At 37.4% G+C, this 22395-nt stretch overlaps 1 protein-coding gene across 1 annotated transcript in view; it reads left to right on the top strand.

The window, feature by feature from the left end:
- Window positions 1-18552: 18552 nt before the first annotated feature.
- Window positions 18553-22395, top strand: part of LOC134663569 (LIM domain transcription factor LMO4) — a 280250-nt gene continuing 276407 nt past the window's right edge. Inside the window, exon 1 of the mRNA XM_063519974.1 lies at window positions 18553-18650. The gene's annotated coding sequence lies outside the window, so the exon portion shown is untranslated. The remainder of the gene's footprint in view (window positions 18651-22395) is intronic.

The following is a 22395-nucleotide window of genomic DNA, read 5'->3' as shown; positions in this document are numbered from 1 at the left end:
GCCATTAAACTGAGGGGAAAACTAATTAATTATCACGCCGCTCATACATCAACTACACCTAAATATACATACGTATACCCATAAGGCGGCCTAAATGATTAAACAAATGTTTAAAAATTATAAATTTACGGCATATTATTTTAAGTATAATTTTATTTCTTCGGTTGTATAGTCAGTTAGTTATGTAAGCTCCCGGGTGACGGCGTGACTTTTATAAATGCTTACTTACTATGTTTGTCTTGGAATTTTAAAGGATGCACCAGAGTTCGTAGGTTATAGGCACACATATGTAAGGTACTTGTGATTTGTGCTCATGCTAGAAACTTGCATTAAAATCCATTGTATTAATTTTGTAGTAATTACTTAGTGACTAAAGTATACCTTATGATAAATTAATTATATTGATGCTAGTACATACAACAAATCCATGCAGATGCAAGGTGTAATGAAAATCTGTCCGCATTTTTAAAGTCTTTCGAAGTAAGCCTACGAGATAAAAAAGGCCGAATAGCTGCAAAGAGTCAACAATCGAATTCCCAACATGTCAAAGTAGCTAAATCTCTTTGACAATACGAATGGCAATAAAATCCGCGCCGAGGGTTAACTGGCGATTGGCGCCTAAGCCCACAGCCCGCGCTCTTACCTCTTACCACGTAACCGCTTACTATAGAGATGATCACTTAATAATGGAGTATTTTTTGTGGTCCTAAAATGGGTTTGAGATCAGCTGTATATCTGCTTACTTAGTTAGTCTACAAATATTATTTTGAAAGCATATATTATATATGTATTAATTAATAGGCGTATTAACAGGTTTTGAATTAGACATGTTATTAAAATCAGAATCCGTCCGAAATTTGCCGTATCTACACATAATATTTTTTCTGAAACAATTATCATATTTGCCGCCAAAACAAAATGGCGGAAAAAAGTTGTATAACTTCAAGTTGACCACATTATATAAGTAATACTTACTTAAGTAAGGTTTAGAGCTTATACGCACGATCGATGTGTAAAACATATATAGGAAGAATTTAATTTTTAATAAAATGATTTAAAAATCATTCATTAGATTACCAAAATTATCTACTAACCTAATAATAAAACTCCACAAAATTTTATTAACTCTGTCTAATAAAGTTAACTCAATAACACTCCCGTGTAAAGTCCACAAAAAACACACTACTTGTAGTAGGGGATTGCTAAGCCGTGCAAAAAGTCAACCTTCCGCAGTTTTTGAGAGGATCGAGTAAAACTGTGTAATTTCCCAGATAAGCGCCGGTTTAGCGCGCCGGCCACAGAATGGACTACAGTAGAAAAGTGCCGCATTCCCCTTACTAACTCCGTCGTCATACGCCCCTGTGTTCCGAGGGAGCCCGATAGAGATCTGCCAACCAACGAGGGTTGATAGTTCGCGTATGTGACGACAAATTGAACTGCTTTTTTAGCTACAGATAAGAAGATTATGGAATGAACGAAATCGTATTATTAAGTAGGATGGTAAGTCGATAAGGCGCAGCTTGGATAATATTGATGTGACATGGAATGGGTAGTATGCAACGAATTTATCTTTAATCTAGATTGTTAATGAGACTAAAATAATGGTCTCAGTAGGGTTCCCAGTGTCTTATAATGTATGTTTAGGCCGCCGGACGCAGTCTGTCGCACCCGGCCTCCTCCGGCCGTAATTGAAGTCCGTCGCAGCCACTTAATTTTCAATAGTGCGCGCCGAGCCCGCCAGGTGAACGCTTTGTGAAACCTCCTGTTTGCTAAATTCCTCGTATTTATTTTAGTCTCTATTGTACTCCGCCCCAACGCTTTGTCGGAAAATAGCCCTCTCGCGTACGCGCGCTTTGTTAATTTTATTAATACCTGAAACATTTATAAAACGCGACCGCGCCAGCGATTTAATGAGTTTTATTGTTGTGCAGAGAGTAATGTTCCGAAATGAAGCGCCCTAAGCTTAGACGTCTAAATTCGTGCGAGGGAGGGCAGATTTCCACAAACATTTAATTTATGCAACTTATTTTATAACTGCTTCCTCTCATGCGATGGGTAGGTACATCTGAGTAGCGTCGATGAGATTTAACACACCTGCTGCTTTCACATTTCCATATCAAATTGTTAGAAATTTCGCAAGACAAATGTTCGGAAAAAACAGCGATGCAAATAATCCTCTTGTATCCTTTCATCTACGCGAGTTCAAAAGACAAACTGGGGTAGGAATATTTACGTTGATCCCGTTGAGTCGGACCGCACGTAAATAACTGGGCATTCCGTGGGCGCGGATCAACAAAAGAATTTAATAATAGCGAAGTATAGGGCGGACGGCGCTGCCCGCTGCCTTGGTAAGCTTATTATCGCACCAGCCACCAGCACGGTATTTGCTTTGCTCACAACGTCAACCGGCCGCTGCTCGGCGCAGAGTCAATACCAGCACGAAGCAAATTAAAATAGGCTTAATACGAAATCTAATTTACGAAGAACGGGTGCCTCGTTTGATGAGCCCTCTGCCTCCAGGTAAGTGTATGTTTGAATTAGAGATGGAGTTAAATTTGTTTTTAAATTATGGGCAAACATTGTATCCCTTAGAATAAGGAAGATTTAGAAAGTTGTCACATCAGGGAACAAACATGTATAACTTGTGTGTGACTTATCGGCGTGACTTGTGTGCATGAAAGTAATGATAATATATCCAAATACTGAAGTTTACTAACTTTCATATTGAAAAGAATTATCTGTTTATGTGTATAAGTATTCAGTCAGAAAGTTAGGATAGGTATATAGCGTATAGCCCGTAACTTTGGGTAGATACGTAAAGTTCATAGGAGAGAAGTGAACCTAATCGAAAAATTACATTCTGGCATAATTTTATGTTACCTACTTAATTCCAAGCATGAAATATACCTAACCCTCAACGTAAGTTTGTTACACCAAACTCCGCACCGTTAGAAAACTCAAACGTCCTCATTGGTCGCTAATTTTCGGTCCACAAAGCTAAGCGTTTCAAAACAAACGCGCCCTATTCGCAACTAGCTTACATTAAACGAAACTATATTAAAGATTCAAAGAGGGTTCGTTAAGTTACACCTAACCGCAGAGCCGCGGAGCCTGCCGGGCTCTGAATAAGTCAGCACTCGAAGATCTTGCTAACTAGATACGATAGCGAAATATCTTCAACTGCCTTAACTCGTTCTTTACTTACCTATCTAAAGCTACACCTTGGAGAAAACATTGAATTTGTAATGGTACTAATGATAAATAGAAAACACAATAATTTCAAACAATACTATACTCTTTGCAACTAGGTAAAATGGAAGTAAACGCACTTATACCTACTTACTACAATTCAGGTCCATCTGCATGATCTATCGCAGCTGTCAGTTTATCAGTCCTCAGATATAATTCAATAACTAAAAAAATCAATATATTGTGAAGAGGTCGGCTGGCGGCAGTCTGCACCGTGCAGTCCACTTGGCTTATGAGTTATGACCGTACGAAATGACGAGAATGAAGATGAACATCCAGTAAAACAAAGTAACGTTCCTAGAGGGATAAATTAGTAAGTACTTATGTTATGGTGAATGTATTACGTATTAGTTATTATGTATTAGTTATCATATGGTGGTGGTCTTTGGCAAGGCGAAGACAGTGGCGTGCCTAGGGTTTCGGAGTAAGGCAAGCCGAAAGATATGTTTTCGTAATAAATGTCCAATCTCACTCTTTGGACTCAAATGAATTTGCTAGCGTATCGCGGCGAGCTATCATAGCGCACAGCACAGGGCATACTAGGTACTACCATAACTACTAGATAGAATTTTACAAACATATCAGAGGGCCCACAAGGTGGACTGATGACCAGGTGAAGGTCGCGGGAGTCCGCTGGATGCGGGTGGCGCAAGACCGGTAATTGTGGCACTCTTTGGGGGAGGCCTATGTCCAGCAGTGGACGTCCTCTGGCTGATATGATGATGATGATGATGATGATCAGAGGGCCTACCGCGTACACTGAAATTTGCAAATTGCATGCTTCTTTCTCTGTCACTCTAATTACGCCTTAATTGGAGTAAACCAACAATCCTTGTGTTTTGTAAACGGCCGTACAAAATTTTCTCCTAATGCGACTGACTTATCTGAGAGTACACAAGTAGGGTGTTGGTTTTGGCGCGGAAATGATATATATCCCGTTTTTCTACAAAGTATGACAATTTTACCTTGCTTTCGTTGAGTAATACGTGGACGCATCTCATACCGTCACAAGGAACAACTTCATCCATTGTTAACACTTATAAACGTCACAACAAACGAACAAATCCACATTCACTACTTAATTCAAATTCACTTAAATAAATTAACCTTTCGTTACTTTCGACTCCACTAAATAATAATACACTTGAAGTAAACGCGTGCCCGTGTGAACTTAAGCAGCTAACTTCACACCAAAAGCTCGGCTTAAATCGCCTTATAGAATTGCTATACATACCAACAAATAATTACATCGTTCTATGGCGTTTGTAGGCTTAGACCGCCTAGAGCGGGACGAAAAAGCAAGCTCGCACTCGTCGGCTTGCAACCGCAATCCGACGAGTGCGAGCAGGATAGCTGAATTCTCAGCAGATATTCATCCTACGCCTGATTTCTTTCGCGCGGAGGAGGCGCCACGGCAAAATTTTGCAACACGCTGGCGCCGCGGTCCGCGCGCTGTTTAGTTGCTTGAATTTAATAATACGGCGGGTTCATTTGGCGCGCGGTTTAAAAATAATCTATATTGATTATTGATCTTATCACTACGTAATTTCGGTAAGGCAACTAAGGCAAGCCCGGCTTTTGGGCTTGTATGGAAGTACCGCCACTGGGCGAAGACACTATCCCAATTGGGTACTTTCCTATACTTAAAATAAATTATTTCATACCGTGCACGAAATAAACCACCAGATAATTATTACAAAACATAGATAGCAGTTATTTTTAAACATAATTTATAATTAATAAATCGGATGGAAGTATAAAAAGTAGGTGAGTTGACTGTGACGTCACTACACAAGTTTTCATATAAATTCTCCTTTTGACAGTTCTAAAAAAGAAGCTGATTTGACTAGTAGGAAAGTAGCCAATTGGCGTGCAGTGACGTCTGCATGTGAGCTATTTTTCTTGCCTGCATTACCTATGCCCTTTTCATTAGTAGTTTTAGTTCCGTGTAACGTAGGCGTACTTGGTACATGCCGCCGGTGAGAGGAACATGGGATATTTTGATGGACAACAATTTTATTCGAAACATTTTAGTGTCAGTACGTCGTAAATAGAGCACGTTATTTGGGTGTGCTCGAGTAAACTTGTAGATTCTACTAAACTTGAGAAATTTAGTGGTAGGGTTATGGGAGTCGGAGTAGGTATAAAATATTGGATATTTGATTATCCTTCCTTTAAACAAATTGAATGAGGTTTAAAAGTAAAAATTCAAAGCAAAAACGTTACATTTTACATACAGATTAAATGACAGAAGCTTACTACTTATATTGGATGTCTTCTTAGAGAGAGCTTTTCCCCTAGCAAGCAATATCAATATATAGCTCTATATAAGGGAAAGTTAAATTTTAATTATTTTTTAATGTCAAAGCACAACATAAGCATTTATTGGGTCATGGTTCTGCTTATTGATTTGCATTGAAAAAGTCAGAAGATATGGTCTAAATTTGGAACTGGTTCTTCAAGCTTGTCAGTCCACCACTCGACCATCCATAATTCCAGAGATCTTCAAGCAATCAGACAAGATCAATGCGACCATCTGAAAGAATTTTTTTTACATTATCTTTTGTACTGCCTTTCCTATAACAATGGTTTAGAGTACAGGAAATGAATTTAGATACATTAGGTACATATCTACCTACTGTATTTTAATACCATTGGAATTCATCCCAAACGAAGTAACGGGGCCGAGTTAGTAATAAAATGACAGTTTCTTTGACAGAGCGCAATCCGGTTATCTGACCGCGACCGCGGCCTCAAAGCTCGCAAAAAGCCACCCTTTGACTCCTTCAAATATTTGCGCTGACCGCAACCGAGCATTATTTTCAGTATAAACATTCATAATCCGCCCCTGTTTTGTGGGGTCAAGCGAGATTTCCAACTAACCTGTAACTCTAAAGGTATGTACTTACAACAAGTACCTATTCATTTTTTTATTTCTATTGCTTTGATGAATAGACCATGCAAGTCTTAAAGAACTAGAACAGCAGGGGACAGCAGGGAGGATATACGTTCACAGAGAGAGGCCATGGTTGAGCGAATGAACTTGACCCTTAGTCTCGTTTCCCAGTGGGGTGATGACAATCTGGTCACGTTCAATGCCTCCAAAACGCAGACGTGTCTATTTTCCGCAAAACGGAGTCCATTCGACCTGACTCCTTCTTTCCGGGGTGCATCTGTACCTATTGCCGACAGCCTGGAACTCCTCGGCATGGAGCTGAGTTCAGTCCTCAGCTTCGGCAGCTTCATTGAGTCTAAAGCACAAACTGCGGCCAGAAAGCTGGGCGTCCTAAATAAGGTGAAGCGATACTTCACACCTGGACAGCTTCTAACACTTTACAAAGCTCAAGTCCGGTCGTGTATGGAGTATTGCAGCCACCTGTGGGATGGCTCAGCTAAATACCAACTCGCCGCTTTGGACTCAGTGGAGCGCAGAGCCAGGAGGATGATTGGCGACAAGAAGCTAACGGCTAAGCTTCAGTCTTTGGCCCATCGGCGGAAAGTCGCCAGCCTGTCGGTATTCTACAGGTTGCACTTCGGGGAGTGTGCCCAAGAGCTACACGAGCTTATTCCACCGTCCCCATTCTACCATCGGACTTTTAGACGCACGGCCGGTTTCCATCCTTACTTGGTAGATATTCCACCAATTCGCACGAAGCGCTTTGCTTCTACTTTCCTTATGCGCACTGCCAAGGAATGGAATTCCTTGCCGGCGTCTATATTTCCGTGTTCTTATAACCCGGCAACCTTCAAATCAAGAGTGAACAGGCACCTTCTGGGCGAGCTCGCTCCATCGTAGGCCACGTCTACGCCTCGGCTAGTCTGTGGCCATGAGTAAGCCCATTCATAATAAAAAAAAAAAAAAAAGAACGAGTGACATTATATGACTCTATTACTCTGATTTCTATTACTCCCAAGGGAAGTAATGGCTTTTTGTAATGTTTTTTAGCTAGGTCACTAAGTCATGCGAAAAAGAAAATTATTAAGTCCTTTTTTTGTTAATCGAGGTAAAATATAAAGAATATGACTTATGGGAATTAAATCTAGTTTTCAACTAACCCAAACTAAGTTGGTATTGGCGCATCCCACGGGCTGTCCCGTACAAACGAATTTTATTTCGTTTCCTGTGTTGCGACTTTTTTTTCGGCATTTTAAGCAGGAGATTTTTTTTCTGTGCATTATATTTAACCATTTGTTATATAATAGGAAACTCTTCTGCAAATCTTCAGAAAATTCGCGTTTGTACGGGACACACGGTAGACAATTTCATGGAATGCTTTTGTTATGGAAAATAATTAGCAAACGTCTGCTTTGTCAAATTTCAACCATCACTTCAAGTATATTTACCAACAATAAACTAGCGAGGATTTAAATGAAAACGACATTAAAATAATCACATTCAAGCCCGATACAGCTACAATTCGATCAATTGAGACCGTAGGAACGTATCCTAAGCAAACTTGTGCTCACAAACAGTAAATAATTCTCGCAATACGGTGATTGCATTAACGTGAGTTATCCGCGGAGTGATTAAATCCCGCCGTTTGCCGTCGCTTATTTGATGTAGCTCTAATATTGATAGCGTCACGGTGCCTGTGTCAACTGCAACTGGTGGCAGGGATGTTTTGCTACCAGTACTTACTTACCTATACTGTATCTCAAGGCATGAAGTCATGTTATCTGCATGCTCATTGATGTAGCTCTAATATTGATAGCGTCACGGTGCCTTTGTCAATTTGCAACTGGGGGCAGGTATGTTTTGCTATCAGTAGGTACTTACTTCTTACCTCGACTGGTATCTTAAGGCATCAACTCATGTTGTCTGCATGGTCTTTGATGTAGCTCTAATATTGATAGCGTCACGGTGCCTGTGTCAATTTGCAACTGGTGGCAGGGATGTTTTGCTACCAGTACCTACTTACTACTTACCTCGACTGGTATCTTAAGGCATCAACTCATGTTGTCTGCATGGTCTTTGATGTAGCTCTAATATTGATAGCGTCACGGTGCCTGTGTCAATTTGCAACTGGTGGCAGAGATGTTTTGCTACCAGTACCTACTTACTACTTACCTCGACTGGTATCTTAAGGCATCAACTCATGTTGTCTGCATGGTCTTTGATGTAGCTCTAATATTGATAGCGTCACGGTGCCTGTGTCAATTTGCAACTGGTGGCAGGTATGTTTTGCTACCAGTAGGTACTTACTTCTTACCTCGACTGGTATCTTAAGGCATCATCTCATGTTATCTGCATGGTCTTTGATGTAGCTCTAATATTGATAGCGTCACGGTGTCTGTGTCAATTTGCAACTGAATAGAATAGAAAAACATTTATTTATGACAAACGAACACAGATAACAAAAACATGTTGACAAATATACAATGTATAACATTTATTTAACATTTAACAATGGTCACAACTCAGCATGTAGCTGGCAAAGCCAGCGCTGTTCTTCCGTTGTGACCCAGGCGTACGCCGTTCGACGACGAGGCGGTTATGCTTTAATTTACTAAACTAATTAAAAACTAGAACTATATCTAACACATAAAATTGAAACTGGTGGCAGGGATGTTTTGCCACCAGTACCTACTTACTACTTACCCCGCTGGTATCTCAAATCTCAAGGCATAACTCATGTTATCTGTATGGTCTTCAAAGTTTATTTGCACACAACAATAATGATTTTATTCATCGTCGTTTTTTATGTGCGCACTAGACATGAGATTTTGATGGTTAGGTAAATGAAAAACAAAATTTCCAAAAATAAGTTAAATCTTTACAGGCTTACATACTCGTATAGCGATTTTTATTTTATCATCATCAAATGGAGCATTGTCTACCAAAAAAAATGCCATTTGGTGAAGTGGAACTGCTGATGAAGATCAGCATAGAGAGGTCCATTCTGATCTTCATCAGCAGGGTTTGACTTCACGACGCGTATTTTCACATTTTGACAATTTGATTTCTTTGTTAAGTATGTTGAGCAAGTACGAGTAAGGTTCTAAAAAACAATATCGTTAAGATCCAGTCCTGATGATACTCAATGAGGAATTGAGGGAACTCATCAAATTCTCATGGATACAGATCCGGAGCTTGCTTCGTGTATAAGTCAAAATTTAGGTACAGACACATTTTATTTTAAATCATATTATAATAAATAACCCGGTTTACCACCGTGTACAGTCACCTGCAATAATATGTTACACAACGAAGGCCGCAAAAATATCTGACACGATCTTATTTGTAGAGCCATAACAGCGTGTCACATATTTATGCTGCCTTCGAAGAGTAACATATTATTGCAGGTGACTGAACCACCGCAGCAATTATGATTTTGATAGTTATTTTTTTATATAAAATTAAAATATGTACCTACATATTCACCTTGAGGTATTTCACGTAGATACAAAGCTGATGTTTTTTTTCCTTCACCTGACATTTGTTTCATAGCCACAATTACCAAACGTAACACTGACAAGATTTTTTACCGCGGCAATAAAATGATTTCCCACATTTCCAAAACCCTTCAGTCAAACTTCCATAAATATCAGAGCAGGTGGAAACAATTTCGCGGCTAACACAATTTTATTCGGGCATAAAAAAGGGGCTCATCATGCAAACGCCAAGTCTGGAACGTGGCTCGCGGTAAAACAATTTATCTGCATCGACGGCGTTTGGCGCGGGCTAGTGAATAAAATATGTCGCCGGCTGTCACTCTTGTACCTGGATGCTGGCAGGGATGCGTCTTGTACAACTTCTTGGTTTATATTTACCGGTTAAATATTATCGAGTCGATGAGAACAGCATTAACTTGTGAATACCTATATTGCATTCTCTTTTCCTGTTGCAGTATCTATTTGTCCAGGGTTAATTATTAATTAAGAGGCCGGTAACGATATTAGAGCAGAAATGTAAAATTGATAAATTTAGTCGTTGAAATTGTACAGCTTTTGTTACGTAATAAAATAACAAGTACTGGTTCCTATTAGCACGTCTTCTGATCTTGTCGTTTAGTAGATCAATTTTTAGAAAACAGACTCACTAAATTCGGAATGAGTTTTTGTTCCAATTATATACCGAATATAGTTAAACATACATAAACTAATATGGTTATGTCAAACCTTCCTCTAATTAAAGACGATAATTACCTAAAGGTTAATACTAATTGTAAGATTAACTAGTGACTTAAAATAATATATAGTACTGTACATATATAGTTTGATAGCTTCAAATTTATGATGCCATATCATACTACAAGTAACGTCAGAGCCGAGCTCACGTGGCAGACACATAAAAAAGAGATAAAAAATCCAAAGTATTCAAGGCACTGGCAACCCTGATCACTAAATTTGACGGACAGGGAGCGACGGGAGCCTCACGAATTAAGTCCCGACGCCCGACAGATATATTCTAGTCGTATTTGCTCAAACTTATTCCTGACAATGATGGCGTCGGACGACGCGATCTGACGTGCGGGTAAACCGATAAGAACCGCCCTCGGGAACTTGGCAACATGAAAATTAGGATATGCAATATTCAGGGGATTTTTGTGAACTGGTCGTAGTTTATTCAGTTAGAATTTGAATGTACGCGACGTGTCAATTTCTTGGGTGCCGCGTTGGTGGCTGTCAACCTGGAAGGTGGGATTAATGGAATTGGATTCAGGTAATTTTTTGGTTAAATGTGGCACACGCAAATAGACTATATTGTTCTCTCTCTCTGCTCTGCCGTATCTCGTCGTTTGAATTTGCTGCTAGCGTCGCATTGCCTGCTCTTTCTGATTTCAACTGCAGGTGTGCTGCAGTATTGCTGGTGATTGAGCTAACTACTGTCATTGCCATTGTGATTACGTGTTTGTATCAATGTGATTGACAGCGACACCATCTATCCCACTCCTGGAACGCTACAAAAGCAATGCCAAGCAACGCTGTTGTAACCACGAGCAGGGCCCAGTTTTATAAAGTTACAAGTTACAAGTTTACAGGCGTTTACTGGCAACACTTGCTCCGTTTTTTACAATTTGCGTTTTATAAAAGTACTGTGTTACAATTTTACAGGTTACAGGTACAAGTGCCTGTAGCTCAACCATAGACGAAAATACGGGAGTTTTATAGTTTTAAACTCATAATCGAACAAGCGTTTTATAAAAATATTGTAAATTACAAGTGTAGATTGGTACACTTGTAACAAAAACTTACATACGTCTTGAGTCCTGTAACAGCACAACAGCAGTTACTTGTAGACTCGTTTTCTGAGAGATTTTAAACTTTACTCTTTATTGTTAAGCACCAACGCCAACGATTGTGCCAGGACATGCATACTTTTCCATGCACTGACCTTATCAGTTTTTGTTAATGTATCTGAAATATATAGTAAATAGGAAATAAAGTGACAATATGTTTGATATTGATTTTATTGACGATTCGTTTTATTTTATCTACTAGGAAATGGAAAGGGATTATTGCCGATATTTGTCGTTGATTTATTAGCATTCGTCTCTTTATTTAAGTATAGTGCATTCACATTATGGTAAAGTGTACTATTCATAATTTTCGATACACACCGTATTTATCTTTGAGCCGCTACCGAAACGATACACTTTAATGTAAGAATGTGAAAGAGTACTTATTTACATGTTATTTACTTATTACGTAAATATTTCATTAAATCTAACTTAATCTGAATCTGAAAACGGCCCAAAAAGTATATCCTTGGCATGGAACGCCGCTCTCAGCCACTCGATTTTTCGTTCATTTCTGGCCATTTTTCCAGTAATTAATATTTTACAGCAAACAAAAACACATAATTTAGTAGAGAGCCGAGTATCTATGACACACGTTATTTTTTAAAATAGTGATGTCCTTCACACCTGTAGATTTCACATGTAATCGAGATTGACCGTGGTTCTTTACAACTGTAATTATTTATGTGTATTTATAAAACACCTGTAGCCGTTCACAGTGCATTACAGGTGCCTGTAGCCTGTACTCTTGTAACCTGTAACTTGTAACTTTATAAAACTGGGCCCAGGGCTGTGTTGCATAATAAACTACAACTAATATTACAAGCGGAACTCTTTTTCTAATAAGTGAAGTTAGAAAAGGAGTTCCGCTTGTAATATTAGTTGTAGTTTATTATGCAACACGGCCCAGAATGTAAACACATTCAAGGTACCAATTAAAAATCGACACGGTAAAAGTGGTTAAAATATGTAGTACACTCTATTACCTTAATCTATGGGGAATAAGGCGGTCTCTACATATTTTTAACTAGCGACCCGCCCCGGCTGACTGAAAATAACTCAAATACTATTTCTTAACCAAAACAGAAAATCAGCATATGCACATATTGCACATGGTTATTTAGGGTTCCGTACCCAAAGGGTAAAACGGGACCCTATTACTAAGACTCCGCTGTCCGTCCGTCAGTCCGTCTGTCACCAGGCTGTATCTCACGAACCGTGATAGCTAGACTGTTGAAATTTTCACGGATGATGTATTTCTGTTGCCGCTATAACAACAAATACTAAAAACAGAATAAAATAAAGATTTAAGTGGGGCTCCCATACAGCAAACATGATTTTTGACCAAAGTTAAGCAACGTCGGGCGTGGTCAGTACTTGGATGGGTGACCGTTTCCTTTTTGCATTCTTTTCCGTTTTTTTTGCTTTATGGTGGTACGGAACCCTTCGTGCGCGAGTCCGACTCGCACTTGCCCGGTTTTTATTTCTATTGTACCTTGATTGCCACTTACACACTTCTTTAGCTTATTTGCCTACGTCCCACGCACTCAATCAACACCCCTCGAAAGGCACTTTGCGTACAGCAAGTGTAAAGTGTATCCCTAATCAATGGCACTTTTAACCTGCCAAGAGTGCCAAGTGTACTTTCCGGGTGATCGGGCATTAGCATTCCGCGGCCGCGGAGCCAACTCGATTTGCAAGCGCCTTGTTAAGGCATTAGTGGGTACGCGGTACAGGGATGGAGGACTTCTTAAGCTTTTTTATATCCTGTTGAAGAAAGGGGGGTAATGTTTTGGAGTATATACCTACTGTAGCTTACTTAAATGATTTGAGAAATTCATGTATTTAGTCGATTTTTAGGGTTCCGTACCTCAAAAGGAAAAAACGGAACCCTTATAGGATCACTTTATTGTCCGTCCGTCTGTCCATCCGTACGTTCGCCTGTCTGTACAGACCCTTTAACTGGGGAAAAATGGCTTCGATCCCTTGAAGCTACGAAAAAATCAAACTTCTAAGTTAACGTAAAAAAAGATACGCCGATTACGCCGCTTATACCGCAAAAAACGTATATTTCGACTTACTCAAGGGAATCAAAATTGATAGGGTACTTCCCGTTAACCTTTAAGAACCATGAAATTTGGCAAGTAACACACTAGGTCTTACACTACAAATACGGATAAAAATCTGAAAATTTAATTTGTTATATATAAATAAAATGAAAAAATAGTGAAACTTGTACGGAACCCTCACTGAGAGAGTCCGATTCCGATTTTTTATCTCTAATTGTTCCATCAAAGACCACGCCACATCCAAACCGATATTGCTACAAAACTCCACCAGATATTTTCACAGTTAACAATTGAAACCAAAATACAGCCCTGTTCGAAGACAAAGGGTGTCCCAACCCTGTTGGAACAGAGAAAATGTCACTCGCGCTAAAGCGGTTGAATATTGATAAAATAAATATTGGAATACGTGACCGTCGACGGCTGGCTTTGTCTTCGGTGTTTGCCTTGCCGACTCATTGGAATTGCGCCTTCAATAGCGAGCTAATTTTATTGATAAAGTACCTGAGTTTAAATTGTGCTCATTCGTTTATGAAAATGAGGAGTTCTAGCGTTGAAAGGGGTTGGGAATTGGTATTAGTAATTGTATTGTTAGCTTTGCATTTAAATCGTATTTTTCTGGTATTTGCAGTTCGTAAGTATTTGAGTTGTGTAGACAATCTACTAAGTAATTTGTATTTAGTCCGTATTCCTAGTTCTTATTGTTGTTAATGAAAGAAACCTTACAAAGCAACATGAAGTGATGAGAGAAGCTTAAATTGATCTATAAAAAATATCAAGTTCCAGGTTATAAACAATTTTCCATCGTATCTAAAGTCTGACCAGGAATGTATGATCAAGCGCCATGTTGCGGAATTTCACTGGAACTATTTTTTTCGTACTATACTGAACTGTCACCCTATACATGAGAATAACAGCGCCCTCTTGACAATGATCATATATTACTGGTCAGGCTGTATAATGGCGGAATCTCGGTTTGTGTTTGTCATTAAGTTAAATTATTTAAGTACCTAATACAATCATAACATTTTCCAGCAAAACCATAGCTCAAATGTTTTAAAAAATATATTATCTAATAATCAACTTCGGTTATTGAAATAAAGAAGTATACGTACAAATAACTCCAAAGATTTATACTCGTACACCCAAGTCCCCGCTTCGCCAAACTACCTTCAAATATGTTCAAGTATATTCATTCAAGTAAACAAAGGCGAATAATTAGATTATCCTTCAGCAAACATCGAGTGCACAAATATACGGAACTAGCGGACATAATCCGATGTCCCGAGCAACGCTGGAGCCGTCAATATGTACAACCATGCTCAAAAGTAGTTCGTATGTGTAGATTATTATTGATTCCCGATATTTAAATGAAAAAATGGACTTTTATGAGCCATTTTTTATCTTACTTACCTAAATATACTGCTGCAATAGTTGAATATCCATTCCAGGCAATACAAGGAATAGAATAGAAAATATGTGATGCCCATCAATAGTTTTGTGCTCGGTACATGAATACGCTACTTTTAAAATAAAATTAAAGTATTATCTACCTCCATGTTAGATTCATTTTATTCCATTTGATTACATGATTAATAACTAATATCTATATATAAGATAGATAAAAGTTAAAACCGATCAGTTTAATATAAATTATATACCTGACTCGTTAGCTTTATTTGATGTTCATAAGTGCATTGTAATATATGCCTATTTGAAAAGTAAACTACTGATCTGAGTTTTTGTTTCTTTTCTACGTCCCATAACTACAATTATATTACTTTTAGTGTGGATCAGTCATTATCGATCCAACGTTTTCAATTGCTGCTAATTTTTAACTTTTTCGTGACTTTTGAACAGCCACCGCACAAGGTGAAAATTACCAGTTTTTTTACGCAGTTAGCTTGTTCTTCAAGGTAAGAGTAATCTCGATTTAAGTTTTTAGTCTTATAACTCTTGTATGAAAAAGAAATGGGTGCTCAACACTTTTCGCTACCGTTGTACTGCTACAGTTTGCTTAGCTGGACACCTCTCACTTCAGTCAACACTCACTGGCTTACAAATTCAGGGATTTCTGAGCGATTTTCAAATAATCCGTCGCTAGAGAAAATCTATATTCCAGTGTGGCTACCACCAGTTTGGCACTGACTTAAACGCTATCGACAACATAACTTACTTTCTACGCATCTCATTTGTACTCGCATATTAGTGCGAGCGAGATGTGTGTACATGTCAGTCTTGACACTGGCAGTGACTCATGGTACAGGTACAAGTGATAAGGATAGGAAATTGTTTGTTTGGATGGATTCTTTAAGTCGTGACTGTTTGATTGTGAATGAAGATATTTTGTTGAATGAAGGCTGGTTGCATTGATTTAATCATAAATAAGTAGGTAGATACGTTCATAAATTAAGAAAGCCGGGATTACTGGTTCAAAGTCATCTATCTCGTTAGATTTAGTCGTTATAATTAAGTATCACCTACCTTGAAATAGTCCTCTTTTCCCTAAAGATTATATTTTGCCACCCACCTTGAAACGTGTAAACCGTTAGTACATTATAGTCAACTAAACTATAATTTAATTTGATTAAAACTGTCGCTTTTATACGTTATCTGTCCATAGGTCAAATTTACCCTCCAGGGAAAAACGGGCGCTTGCATGGTATTTCATTTATTTTTATTTTTCATAATTATTATGTTTAGCTTCTGTACCTATTATCTATTATGTATTATAATATAGGTTATATATTACATGGTTTGTTGCTGATGCCCATTATGGATTATTGAAGAATGTTGCGGATTTAGTGCATTTCAACGGTGCGAATAAAAAAATCGCTATGTGTTTTTTACGATTTTTCGATTTTGGCATATGTATTTGAATTTCTTTTTAAATTTCCCGTCGACCCACATAAATATTTTTGTTATAATTATCTTTATTAGTTTTGAAAATAAAAATTCCGCTATGTGAACACAGAACAAGTTTTGTCCAAAAAAATAACAGAACAGAAACAAAAAAATAGCTATGTGATTTTTTAGCACATAACGATATTAAATGCCTTGTTTTCCGTCGAGGGTGATGGCGATAATGTTGCACATGGCGATTTATTGTAGAATGGATTACCCGACATAGACCCTAAAATCCGCTATGTATCATCTATTGTAGAATGGATTACTCGACGCAGACCGTAAAATCCGCTATGTATCATCTCTCGTACTATGTTACTTTGGCAACAAATCGCTATGTGTACAAACTTCACACATGACGATTTTAATGAACCAAATTTAAGTCGCTATGTAGCAAAATTTGGTTAAAATAATAATATTGTAAAAATTTACATATAAATCTGTTTATTTTCTTCATGAGTATCATGTAAAAATCATTGATCTATCAGAAAAAAATACAGGTGCAACAAATATATTACAAACAGGAAAATAAACAGTTATTTTTGTCTCCTGAAAAGTAGCTTAAAAATACATGGCGATTTTTTTATTCGCACCGGCGATTTATTAATTTAGTCTGGATAAATAAGGTTTGCTTGGGAAAAAGATACCTAAGTAATTAGACATTTCAGGAATATAGCCATAAGTTGACGTTTTGGCTTGCATTTTGACGTTTTGGTTTTGGTTTAAAGAGCATGAAATTAACCGGGTCTGGTTTCGGATCCGACGGATCTTCATCAATTCGGATTCAAATTGAAAACCCTACGGAAAAGACCGCATCGTCTTGTTTTGGAAAATTTTAATGCAAAATCTCATCTGATGATCACACGCGCAGAGGGCCAAGATACAGACTCAGCCTAGTTTGGTCTCTGACGGATGTTTTTATATTTTTGTATATCCTACCTGTATTTGTAAATATTTTTTGTATGATATTTAGCAAAAATTGTCCATACCTAATAAAAATAAGACGACCTGTTTAATACTGAGATTGATAAGAGTAACTAAGTAAGTAGGTACCTAGGTACTTTAGTTTAGGAAGAAAATGAGGAATCATTTCTTTAGAGATATCAGCAACAAATTGTTAACATTTTAATTGCTACTTCTTCGGGATTTATTTATTTTTACTTTTTACTTATATCTTTACGAATAACTTCTAATATTCCGGTAAGAAATCTACATGAGTTGAATCTCATTTATGAAGTATGTACATACAAGTATAGGTACAGTCAGCCAAGAAAGTGGTCTACCACTTTTAGACTCTATCACTTCTATCAGGCAGATGATAGAGTCGAAAAGTGGTAGACCACTTTCTTGGCTGACCGTACCTACTTATATGTATATACCGAGTGGGGTCTGTAACACGAGGAATTAATGAAAACATAATAATTATATTGTATTGTATAAATTTACTACAACGATAAACTTTTTCTTTAACAAATTTTAAATATTGTGTTGTGTCATGCTTTAAACATAATACCTACAATTCGCTATAATTAGGAATTTCATTTTGATTGTTTAAGGCAGTTATCAACAGCAGCAGCGACTGGCTCCAACCAACTAGCTGCTGTCCATGTCCCACTAACAGGTTGTTCCCAACTCCGTAACGCCGCAGTTTTGTCGCGGCCAAATTCGCTAATCGCCGATGCATCGGCCAATTTGGCCGTGAATGATCCGCCGGCGACGCTTTTGTGCCTTGTCCCCGATTCTAATTGAAATTTGAAACTATTTCGGGCATAGGACAATGCGGCATTGTCCGCGTGTCCGGCGGTGTTTGCCAGCTTTATTAATTCAAGTGGGCGTGGCCGCGTGTGGGCGGGGCTGTGGGCGTGGCTGGCGACGCGCGGCCCGCCCACCGGCGCGGCGCAGACGGCTAAGTTCGGCGGCCGCATCGCTCAGTCGCTCTGACGACGCGACGCGAATTGCAACGCTCACCCGCGATCGAACTCGCTACCAACTTTATTACGTCGGCTGCGTTTCCACTTACTCTCACTAACAGTCATCACCTTAAGATTACTGTAACTTTATTTCAACCTAAGCCTAGTATTTTAGTAGGAACTCTGTATAGTGTTCAACTAGTGTCGGTGGGCGTCCGTGGAGGGCGCCACGTGTTTCTGACAGTTGGTGTTGTCACACTACCCAACACACGCAACTTAAGGTGAGTGTATGATTTCAGGAAATGAAGAATGACAATTTTCAGTATCACGAAGACCTCGATTGTCTATTTACCGACGTGTTATGAAAAGTTGAATGAGAACGAAAATAGTTACTAGGTCCAAAATTTGTAGCCGGTAAATGGTGTTTCATTTAAATTGTAAACCTTTTTAGGCAGGCTGCTAAATGAGACTTGGTAGTTGTAACTAGCAATGTACAAATTGCAGAAATGTTCTCGGAAATTTCAGAGAAATTACATGAAAGAAACTTAGAAAGTTCTCTGTGAGAATGTTCCCATGAGAACTTTAACGTTTTGTGTAATATATAATAATATATTACACGCCACATAACAGTAAAGCGGGCAGGCGAAATATTTAAAATGGCATGTGTCTACGTCGGTGTTGACACGATTAGATTGTTTATTAAATTTAAGTTCCAGAGAATATTCTTCATAGAAGTTTCGCAACTTAAGAAACTTCTCCTCGTTGCATTGCTAGTTGTAACATAAAAATATATATTATTAAAAATAAATATATTAGACAAATCAAAGATCTGTAGTTATTTCCTTGATTTGATCAACTTGCCAAAAAAAAACACTCAATAATGTGAACGTCATGTTAAAATTAAAATACGCCAAAAAAATCCTTACTTTAAAATCACCTTGATTGCAAAAGAGGGATAACCTATACTATATTCTGACTAAGCAATTAAATTGTGTCACACCTAAGTTCAATGAAATTGATATAAATAATATATTTAAATACACATGAACTGTTGATTAATGATCTTAACCATGATGGTGTCCTTAAAAAGTAGGAAAAGTACGAGATTTACCTACGACTAAGGAACGTAAATTGATTTTTTTTACACTTTTCGTCATTTCTTTTGAATTCCATTATAAGTAGTAATATCAGTAAAATCTACCTTTACAAACTATTAATTTACCTATACAAATGATGAGCATCAAATTATAAAAAAAAAACGTTATAAATTTGTATTTTAATTGAATTTCCGTCATTAGTGTGGGCATAAATATCAAGCTTGCAATTAAATTAAATACTTATATAATAACCCTCACTATTCCACAATCATTAATCTTCGAAAAGAGTACATGTTTTAATTAGTCTACGTGTGCGCGTCTAGCACATATGCACATTGGACAAAGCTATACTATGGCGATCTGAAAACGACTGTAAGTACTTCAGTATTAAGGTCGATTTTAGATTGCCACTCATTTTGTCTTAAAGTACATATAGGTACTTGTATTGTGTAAGTTGGCATATCTGAAGTTGAATGCACAAACACATTTAATTGGACAATAAAAATATAAATCAAGTGCTATTAATTTAGTTGTTCCGTTCTTAATTTAACGAGAGCGGTGTAGTTGATGTCTGGAGTTTAATCACAGGTTATTTAATTGCATTTGTAATTAAAATAAATGATAGTAGGTAATTAACTTAGTTAAATTAAACTGACTTAAGACGGTAACGATTCTTGTGAGGGATGTCTAATTAATGGTCATATGTGGAATTGTAGGATGTGTCGCTCTATTTATCCAAGTAAATATTATGTTATAAAATAAATAATTGGAATTTTGGAATAAGCTTTTATTTGTTTACTGACCAGGATACTATATTATTATTAACTTTTATTGTGGTCGTTACACAAACAAGACCATGCAAATGCCTATATATTTATACTATAACTACGTTCAACCACATAAACAAATTATAGGTAATAATATTTTTTATTTGATATGTATTTTACTGTATTCTTTTTTTGTGCAGCATTTTATTTTTATATTAATATTATAATAATGCATTAACGTGTGACCTTAAAGAAATATAGCACATATTAATATTGTCAAGCTGACAATAACACAACCCACAGCTGGATAAGGGAATTTCATGCATGAGCGGGATTGAGGTAAGTACTTACTTAGGTAAATTAAAACTGATTGGTCTTTCACATAGGTACAATTAATACGATTACAAAAGTTTTATATAAATTCTAGTCTATATTTCAAAAATAATTTATTGCTAAAATAAATGTAAATGTATGTATGTATGTATGTATGTATGTCACTTTATTGCACATAAAGAAGTTTACACAAAAAAGTCAACACAAATTACTTATCCCTACAAGGGATCTTTGAAAAGTTAATTATGCAAACATACTTTATTTTAAATCAAAGATTTCCCGCAATTCACTGAATTCAATCCAATAGTGAGCCGATTTGTCGAGGCAATTTAGACGAACAAATCAGTCGTCATGAGGTTTGCTGGCTTGCGGCGCGGAAAAATGCCGCCCAAACCGTGTCGCAGGCGGCGCGCCGCCCCGCGCCCTTATCGTGCAGGGTTGCCAGGGCGGGAAATACAATTTTCACAAAAAAATACTGACAATCTGAAATATATTGTGTCACACAACACGAGCTATACTCGTCAGGACGTGATAAAAGGATAAGCTTAGACATTCCTTTATTTTGAGAAAAAAATATTACTAGCGTAAGTAAGAGATAGTAGGATGGTGTTTAGCAAAAATATGTCATCCCACATGCATTTTGTAATAAAATGTCAACTTTAAGCGTCAATATTTTGAGTTGACATTTTATTGAAAAATTTATGTGGGTTGACACATTATTGCGTATCAGCATCCGTATCTGCTGTTGTGCACCAGTCAATTATTTTAGTAATTAAATATAGTTTGTATTTACTTACTACAACTTTTGTCTAAAATTTAACACAAAAATTGAATACGTTGGATATTTTTTTCTGTTCGGAGTATTGTTCAGAAAATATTCCCAACTTCTTCTTCGCAGCCTTTTTGAAGATAGAGAATTTCAACTTCCATTTCTACATCGAAAAACTAGTCAAACCATTTCCGCCATTAATAACAGCTGAAATTCGAAACCTACGTACAGACTACGTAAAAAAGAAACAAAATGAAGTGCTCTTCCCAACCCTAGCAACCCTGATCAAATCATTGCTGACAGTGTCGCCACGTTTTATTGGCCGCGATCTTTTTATGCCAATCGGAGGATCGTTTCGCCATTCCTATTGAGAGGGTGCTTTGTCCCGCGGTTTTTGTCCTACTCGACTTTTTATCCACTGAATTTTTATACTGAGGAAAACTGAGGTGGATAATGAACTTCAATTGTTTTTGGGGAAAATCCAACGGGGAAAAGATATCCGTTTAGCAATTGTGAAATGTTTTTTCTGCTTTTAGGTACAAATAATTAAAGGTATTTAAGATCATAGCGTCGGCCTAAATCGCAAACCTCGTAACTCCATTTCAAAGAATTTAGTAATTACTACCTTGGACAACAATACTTACAGTCGCAAACCTCGTAACTTTCACGGAGGAGTTACTAGGTTTGCGACTTAGGCCGACGATTAGTTACAATTTTGTTTGGTACCATGCATAACCTTCGATTGTTTAATTATTTCCCCTACACCTTTAAAATAAAAATAATCATATATTTGTGTTTTTTTTTGTTGTAAGAGATAATTTATATGGTAGATATATGTCGCATACTAGTTTTTAAAGTATTTAAATTAATTAAGGTAATTATTAACATTACCAAAAATATTTTGAACATGATTTTCCGCTAACAAGTACGTAAGTACAGTCTTCAACAACGTCACCTTTAGTAAGTATAACACGATTTAAATGACCAGTCTTATATAAATATATATATGTGTGTATATGTAGTTATAGACACGGCTGCAGATGACTGTACCTGTTTGTGT

Source organism: Cydia fagiglandana, chromosome 4 (assembly GCF_963556715.1).
Source record: "Cydia fagiglandana chromosome 4, ilCydFagi1.1, whole genome shotgun sequence".
Classification (NCBI taxonomy): domain Eukaryota; kingdom Metazoa; phylum Arthropoda; class Insecta; order Lepidoptera; family Tortricidae; genus Cydia; species Cydia fagiglandana.
This window is presented reverse-complemented; position numbering and strand designations above follow the sequence as displayed.